The sequence below is a fragment of the Henckelia pumila genome, unplaced genomic scaffold (assembly GCF_033568475.1).
Source record: "Henckelia pumila isolate YLH828 unplaced genomic scaffold, ASM3356847v2 CTG_461:::fragment_3, whole genome shotgun sequence".
In the NCBI taxonomy this organism is placed as follows: Eukaryota; Viridiplantae; Streptophyta; class Magnoliopsida; order Lamiales; family Gesneriaceae; genus Henckelia; species Henckelia pumila.
In genome coordinates this window covers 15689194-15698772 of record NW_027331831.1, presented here as the reverse complement: position 1 = coordinate 15698772, position 9579 = coordinate 15689194, and positions in this window count along the sequence as shown.

Below are 9579 nucleotides of genomic sequence, written 5' to 3'. Positions count from 1 at the left end.
CTTACAAAAATCTTGTGCAAAGTAATCCACAATATCAACAGAATATACACAATCATCATTGTAAGGAAATTTCATGGCATCATAAATATTTAATTTCACAACCTCTCCATCATATTCCATAGTGAGTGTGCCACTGTGAACATCAATTTTAGTCATGGAAGTTTTCAAGAATGACCTGCCTAATAAAATAGGACTATTGTGATCACCATTTTCCATGTCAAGCACATAAAAATCTGCAGGAAATACAAAGTCATTTACTTGCACTAACACATCATCCACTATTCCCCTAGGGTATGCATGAGACTTATTAGCTAACTGAATAACAATTCCAGTTTTATTCAATGGACCAAGTTTCAAGGATGCATAAATAGAATATGACATAACATTGATTGATGCTCCTAGATCTAACATGGCCTTCTCAAGTCTAACATTCCCTATAGTGCATGGGATAGAAAACATACCTGGATCCTTGCCTTTTTTGGGCAATTTTCGTTGGATCAGAGCAGATACATTCTCACCTAGCTCCACCTTATGACAACCCTTTAGTGTCTGTTTCCTCTTTGCTGTGCACAATTCTTTCAAAAAATTTGCGTATCGAGGTACCTGCTTAATAGCATCTAGCAACGGAATATTCACCTCACATCTACGAAAAGTTTCATAAAGTTCCTTTATCCCTTCATCTTTTCTAGACTCCTTAAGTGCTAAGGGAAAAGGTGCAACATGCTTATATTCAGAAAGGGGAGGAAACTTGCCTCTTGGCGCTTCTTCCTTGGATGCTTCTCCATCATTCGCCTTCGGTTCTTCTTGTGGATTATCCTTGGGCGAAGCCTCAACTTCTTTCTCCTTGATTTTCAACTCCTTCCCATTCCTTAGAGTAATTGCACTTGCGTTCTCTCTGGGGTTCGGAATTGTTTGTGATTGTAAAACTTTGGAATTATGTGCTTTCAACTTGTTGATTGCAGTGGCGAGTTGCCCCATTTGGGTGTTCAAGTTCTGGATGCTTGCTCGGGTTTCCTGTTGGAAAGACAAAGTATTAGTTGCAAGATCCTTAACTATGTTTTCAAGAAACTCACCTGGCGCTGGAATCTGTGGACGCTGCTATTGTGGAGGATACGATGACCTATACGCTTGATTGTGCGGTGGTGCTTGAGGTCCAGGTTGATTTGCCTGAGGGTTTCCGTATCTCAGATTTTGATGATCCTTCCAACCAGGATTGTACGTGTTGGAGTATGGATCATACTTCTACTGTGGTGGTCCAGGAAATCCGCCAGTGGCATTTACCTGTTCGACCGATTCCTCTTGAAGTGTAGGACACATATCAGTAGCGTGTCCCATTGCAGCGCAGATACCACATGCCTTTGTAGTCTATCCATTCCCTACAGCCATCTGACGCACAAGAGACGTCAATTCAATTAATTGTTGCTTAAGGGAAGAGACATTTACCTCACTTTTCTTCTTTGGTACATGATCATTCCCGATGGTGCCAAATTGTTGAGAATTGGCAGACATGTTCTCTATCAGATTCCTCGCTTGTACCGGACTTTTGTCCACAAAAACTCCTCCACTGGCTGCGTCTAGCATACTATTGTCATGAGGTAAAAAACCTTCATAGAAAAATTGAATCAATTGATTTTCACTTATCTGATGCTGCAGACAGCTAGCACATAGCTTTTTGAACCGCTCCCAGTATTCATGCAGTGATTCCCCTGAGTATTGCTTGATTCCATAGATTTCTTTCCGAATGTTCGCGGCTCTAGAGGCTGGGAAATATTTTTCCAGAAAGATTCTTTTCATCTCCGTCCAAGTCGTGATAGAACCAGAGGATAAATAGTATAGCCAATCCTTAGCAGCACTCTTCAAAGAGAAAGAAAAGGCCCTCAGTTGAATCTGCTCATCTGTCACTCCATGGGGTTTCATGCTCGTGCAAACCACATGGAATTCCATCAAATGTTTATTAGGGTCCTCACCTGCAAGACCATGAAAAGCAGGCAATAAGTGAATCAAACCAGATTTAAGCTCAAAAGTAGCATTATTTTCTAATGTAAGAAAAGTAATTCATAAAGGCTGTTGATTGGGATCAGGAGTGCCCAATTGTCTAAGGCTCAGATTCGCATTAGCAGCCATCTCTTCTTCCAGAATTACTGTTCGAATCTCTTCCTCTTCTTGTTGCCTACGAAGTTCTCTCCTTCGCCTGTGCAAAGTCCTTTCGATCTTCGGGTCGTAGAGAAAGTCTTCTTCAACAAAATCACTTGAAAGCATGAACGAGAGAGAACTAGAAACAAAGAAAAGAGAAGAGAGTGAGATTAAACAAAACAAAATAAAAAGAAAAAGAACACAATAAATTAAACACCGTTCCCCGGCAACGGCGCCAAAATTTTGTAGCGCTAAGTCGCGTCATGCCCAAATTATCCAACTCAATCAGATAACCAAGAATATGTAGTAGTGTGAGTAGAGATCGTTCCCACGAGAAAAGTAAAATTTAATGTTTTCTAAATAAAACAAAGGGGGGTTTTTGAGTTTTGGGATTAACTACTAAAAATTTAAACAATTAAAGAGAAATATTATCACTATCATGCAAGATTGAGAATTAAACTGAAGAAAGCAATAAGAGACAAGCCTTGGTATCGGTCGAATACATCCTTGATATTTATTCATTCAATCATCGATTCCTAAAAATAATTAATCCTATCAAATATTCCTCATTGAAAATCAAATTCATGTTTCACCTTAATCTTAGTTAATTAGACACCAGAGTTCTAGATTAACCCTTACCAATAAATCAACCCGGATTCCAGAGATCTAGATTTAAATTTAAGGTAGTATTCAAACAAGTAAAACTGATGAACCTAGACAACACAAATACCAGCGATTGTATTTAATCTAGTCAAAAGTTGTTTCTACGATTTAATAAATTCAACAGCAGAAAATATCAAACGTAGTTTCTTTGCAAATTAGTTGATTCAAACAATTACGGATTTGAATTCTAATTTAGCTATAGATTGTATAGTGAAATCCTAAGATGGCCAATCCAAAAATCTCACATACAAGCATGAAATAAAACAGATCAACTATTGATACTCAATAAGGATTAAACCATGAAAATAAAATCTCATAAATAAACAAAATCAAGGGCTTGTCTTCCTCAACCAAAGATAAAATTTTAGCTACAACGATTCATGAAAAACTCAAGAAAAATTAAAAAAAAGGAAGAAATCTTGATGAAAGTTGTAATACAAAACTTATCCGCCAAAGAGAGATGCCAAAAGTATGTTAAAAACCCTCTGAAAAACGGAATAAAAGCCTAATAAAAGCTAGAGTCCAAAATAAAAGACTTTCCAAACAATTCTATTCCCGAACAGCGATGCTCGCTCGATCGGTTAAAGTATGCCGATCGAGCGAGACCAAAATTGTAATCTTTCTGTTTTCAACTTTCGTTGGCCGATCGATCGGTAAGATGTTGCAGATCGATCAGTCCAAAAATACTCTTCCTACTGCCTTGGTTCATCAGATAGCTGCTCGAACGGTAAGATGTTGCAGATCTATCGGTCCAAAAATACTCTTCCTACTGCCTTGGTTCATCAGACGGCCGCTCAGTAAGATGTTGCAGATCGATCGACCACTTTTCTTCAAGATAATTCCAGCATTTCCATTGTTCCCAAGTTCCGTCCATGTATCCGCCAAAATGTACGACCTAACCACAAAACCGAGGAACACATCATGCAAACAAAGAATATGAAATACGAACAAAATACATAATTAAAAGACGTAAACGAATGCAAAACAACAACAAAAAGACATTAACATATGCAACAAAAAACACAACTATCACAGTCTACTTGCTAGAACCAGATATAATTGGTCGTCGTTCCTCGGATCACCACAATAACTTAGGATCTTATCTAGTACTAATATTAAATTCCAACAGTCTAAACGCTTACTGTGCGGCTACAAGCCCATTCTTTATACAAGAATTTGAAATAATAATTGAAATTACGATCGACCCAAATCCACATCATGATGGATCATGAAAGGAAGCAGACATACAAGTAATGCGGCTTAATATGAAATGAAATAATGCAAGCATTACAAACAAACGAGCTGAAAATAAAAATCAAGGTAAGTGAAAACAACTCATTCATATTTAAGTCCTAGGGATGAATGAATAATAATGGAGGCTCAATGAATAATAAATATGAGCCAACAAGATACAAATCTCGTGATCATTCATCCATGAGTAATGAAATCATGCTCAAATAATTAAAGCACAATCAAGGTAATTAGTGTGACTTCGGTCGAGAGAAGTCCACACAAGTCGATAATCAGGGGAACAATAGTTCTAAGACATGTTCAGGTGTCAACCACAACATAAGTAGATCACCAAAAATAAAGACAAGGTGAATCTTACTCACATCAACATGTGGCTCTAGAACCGAAGAAAAATTTCAAGAAGTGCGAAATATAAACAAGATTTTACTAAGAAGTTCAACCAATGCCAAAGTTGCAGAATTCAACGCTGATTAATGTCATACAAATCCATAAATGCTCAAAAAAAGTGCAAAGAAATTTCGGATATTCAGAAGTATATGTTGCAACGGATTTAAACACAAAAGAAGAAAAAGGAAATAACGATCAAAATAGTAGTTCACATAATTGAAAGGCTCATGGTAACCGACTCACTAAATCCAAAATCATATTTACCCAAATAAACAAAGAAAAACTCAAACTATCCCTAATAATATAAAACCAAGTTCGTAACACAAGTCTTCACATGAGTTCTATTCATAAACTTAACTGACTAAACACATGTCTAGAAATTTCAAGCAAACTATGCACTTAGTTACATCCGAAAAAAATCTAATATAAGAATAACTTACAATAATAGCACACAATTAAAATCTCTTAATACGCAAGTTTAATATTTCCCAACAAACTCCTACAATCTCATCAAAATTGTTAACATTACCTAATAACTCAAGCAACAACCACGTACTGTCTAAAACTGGAAGGAATATTGATACACCAACTCCGTTTAACTTGAAATCGCATGCTATAAAAATAAACAGTCAAATAGCACACTTTAAACTACTAAAAAAAAATTTAAATGAAAATAAACACTAAACTACACACTTAAACAAATTAAACATCTAGTTTTGAAAATATTTTTAAAAGAATGTGACATCAAAACATTTAAAGTAGTTAATCAATTACGACTACCATATAAAATTCATTAAAACTTACAGACTTTGAGGCGAGATTTCTCGAGTTTCTTGCAACCGGCAGTAGGCACAACCCAAACCAGAACCATGCTTTGATACCAACTGAAATGACCCTTACCTCTACCAAATAATAATTAAAAAAATACGAATTTTTCAAAAAATTTTGGCATGATCTATCTATTTATATAACAACCCACCTGTCACAGACAACAAATTTAAAATCACAACCAACAACACTAAACAAGATAGACCGAGAAAAGAACGGGAACCTAAGAAAAAGATTCGACATACAAACAACCAAAGGTTAAATAATTTGATAATTACAAACTCAATAACTTACAATAAATCCTTACATTTACATTAATCCAATCAATAAAATAATAGACTTTAAAGAATTAAAATTTGAACTACTATTGCGGAAGACTGACATAGGTCGGAGGGATGTGCCGTGCCCGCATTATAGTCCGCTCGATAGTCATGCCCCTCGATCTCATAAAATAATCTAACCTACACCAAGTAGATGTAGTGAGCCTAGGGGCCCAGCAAGAATATGGGGGAAATAACGAGTACTATATACATACATGCACACGCAAGATTAAAAATAGCTTGTACTAAAAATACTTTTGTTTTGTGCCCTTACTTTAAACAAAAATAGACTTCTAAAAAGAATGAGAGAACATGAATATAACATATGCATGGCTAAGTCTAACATAATCAATGTATCTGCATAAACTGTACTGAAACATAGTCATAAATATTTTGAACTTAGATCCTTGAATTGTGACTCTATGATTTTGATCATGATCATGGCTGCAGTGCACTATGCCGCAAGGAAGTCAGGATTTCTCCCAACCCGTCTTGCCCATACTTGGTAAGGGAAGCCAAGATTTATCCCAGCCCGTCCAAACCCATACTTGGTAAGGGAAGCCAAGATTTCTCTCAGCCCATCCAAACCCATAAATTTGGTAAGGGAAGCCAGAACGTCTCCCAGCCCGTCCAAACCCATACTTTTCTATAGTCACATACTCACAATCATCTCACTTTATTCATAAAAAAAATATTTTCTTTCATTCTTGATTCAGGGACTTAGCATGCATATGAAGAATAGGTGTACTCGTAAATATGAATCAATAATCATGCAAGAGACTCAAATATGGATGACCAGGATGGTGATTTAAGGAACAAACCAAGGGTAGAAATCTAAACCATAGATTGTGCTTAAGTCAATTCGAGCGGTTCGCCCGTAAAACCTATAACTCACTCAATTCTTATTCAAAAAGAGTCCCGTTTGAAACCACGACTCCCACACACTTAGAACTAAATAAAGAAGTCATCCTCGGGGTATTATTCCTATCCAATCATTTTATAAAAAATTCATTTCCGCACAGCAACCTCATTAAATTTCCAAAATTCTGCACCTATCAAATCAATAGCCTAGAACTCCACCTAAACTTAATCGAATTTGTTACCGCTTGAACCGACATATTCCTAACATCCTAGGATATTTATAAACCCGAGACCTTAACCAAAACATGAGTGTAACCCTGTTTTACGTGGCCATTTCCGGATAGCTCACACACCAATAAAATTCTGCTCAAGTCTCAATTTCATAATCAACCAAAAAAACTTAGTTATATGTCTCTCAAGTTCCAATCCATTAAACTAGGATTATGATCAATACTTAGACCCATCTCAATCACCAAAACTCACCCCTCACATGCCTTACTTAGCTCGAATGGACAGCCCCTAGCAACGCTCGAAACCGAGCCCAACACTTAGCCAAATCGATGACCTCTTCTTCTCAAATTCACAAGCTAACCTCAACTCATCCTAAACACTACCATGTGAGCTACATTCTCACTCATGGTAGCTCCTAACCCACCATCCAAGCATCACAAAAACAGGGCAAAAATCGAAATGCACTTTCATCCATTTTTCGAAATTTCGAACTTCAAGCAATGTTAAAGACTTCAATCAACCTTTTACTCAACACATTACAAACCATAAGAAATCTTAATGGGCCAACCTTAAGCATGAACATAGCAACACATATATATGTACTGAAATTTTCGAAATAATGGCCCTAAAATTTTAGAAAAATTCGAAATGCACAAAATAGGATAATCGCATGACATAATAATCTACTTGGTGGCCAAAGAAAACCATAATCTTCCCTATGTAGAGAAAAATCAAAATAAGGGACTCAAACAAGCTAAAAATCGAGCAAAGGAATGGAGGAACAGCTCGTTCAGCTTCGCCTATGGAAGAGATTCGCCGGAACTGGTGGCTGTCGGTGGCCGATGGTGATGGGGCTGTCGGCGGCGGAAAGCTGGAGGAGAGGGGAAGAACCCGATCGATTTTCTTGAGGAAGGGGGTAAATAATGCGTGAATTTGGGGGCTAGGGTTCAAGGTTGGATTTTTTTTTTTTTTTTGTGCTTAAAATTTAGTTTTAAGTGTATATGTGTGTTTATGTATAAGTGGGTGTGAGTGGGATTTTTTTTTATAAAAAAAAATGCTACTTACTTTAATAAAAGTGCTACTAACTTTTAGCAACTTATGGTCCTAATTTAATTGTACTTATAAAATGCACAAGCTTGAAAATCCTAATTTAAAATATTAAATTGGATTTTACTAGTCCAGTTTTTTTAAAAAAAAGCTAATTTTCGCAAAAGTTTAAAAATAAGCTCTAGAATGCTGAAAAAGTGATTTTCGACACCCGAAAAATTTCTAAAATCACCCTACATATAATTTCCTTTATTCTTACTAAAATTTATTCTTGAAATAAAATTTTAGGAATTAACCGCTGAAGTCCACCATCGCCGAAAGCCGGAACCGGAAGCCACTGAATTTAAAAATCTCAAGAATGGTTAACTTTAAGAATTTGGGGAACTTAAACATTTAAAGGAATTTAAACAATAATTTAGAAATTAAAATCAACACTTTAAATATTTTGATGTTGTAGAGATAAATAAAATATTTAAACTCAACAAGCAGAGCTATTAAAATAATTTAAACAAACTAGACTAGCGTTTTAAAAGCTATTTAAATAAACACACAAGCGAAAACAAAAACCTTTAAAATGATTTGGACAATTTAAAAAGCATTTAAATAAATAATCTAGGAATTTAAAATAATTTAAAATAACTAACCGCTAAACTTAGGCTATGTAAAATAAATAGTTGGGCACCCAAAAATATTTAAACAAATAAGATAAACAGTTAAAATCATTTAAAATTATAAACTAAACAATTAAAATCAAAATCATTTAAATATGCAAGCCTAAACCTTTAAAATATTAAAGCAATTTAAATTGCACAATAAAATCATTTAGACACATAAATTTAAACAATTAAAAAAATTAATTAAATAGTTAGTAAAATAAAATTATTTTAATAAATAATAAAATATTTTATTAACACATAATTCACATAAAGAATTTAATCAATTAAAATTAAAAATAATAATCCTAATATTTATTAAATTTAATGCATGCGATTTAGTAGATTGGGTTTTAGATACTACAGCTATCAAGCCCTGCTCACCTACTAACCACTGACCTCGCTCAGTGTCTACCTGCATACATGTCCCGTTCAATGGTTGTCCAAGAAACCCAACAACATGGACGTGAGCGACTACACTCAATACGATAAGCACGAGTATATAAACTATACTATGATTCATGTAATTGACTGGGTACTGGTATTCACAATATCTGCTCATTCTAGGTTCCAATGAGTATGTATTACCATCTGAGGTCAACTCCACTGGGTAAATTCACACACTCGTCCGAACCACCATAGTGTCAGTCCCCGTCAACACAACGTCTCCTGGTTTCAGACAATATAACAAGGAAATATAGGACCGAGCGATCCTAATATAAAGGCTATCTCAAAGGAAACTCGGCTGAACATGAATATGCAGATGCAACATAATATATCAAAGCAATAAAACATGTATCATGACACATAATATACAACACATAAGCATGCATACTCGTTGGATATCTCAATCAGTACTTACGTACCTCAATCACTGGCTTAGATGTACAAGTGTCTATAGTCCAAGCCTACAAGTCAAGATAATATCATGTCACTAATAGTGGTCTACAAGCTTTAACTAAGCTAATAGATACTTCCTAATACTAATAGGGATCTCAGACTATACCTGCATCCGTTGTCAGCCCACTGATGTCGAAGACTCTGACCCAAGCACAGCTCTGCTACAAGCCCCGTAGCACCTCGCTATCATCTGACCTTTGATTATCAAGATAAAACCCTAAGAATATACACTGAAAGATATTGAAACACCTCCAAACACATACCAAATGTGAGAACATCTTCGCCTATTTATATGCAAGGGTTCG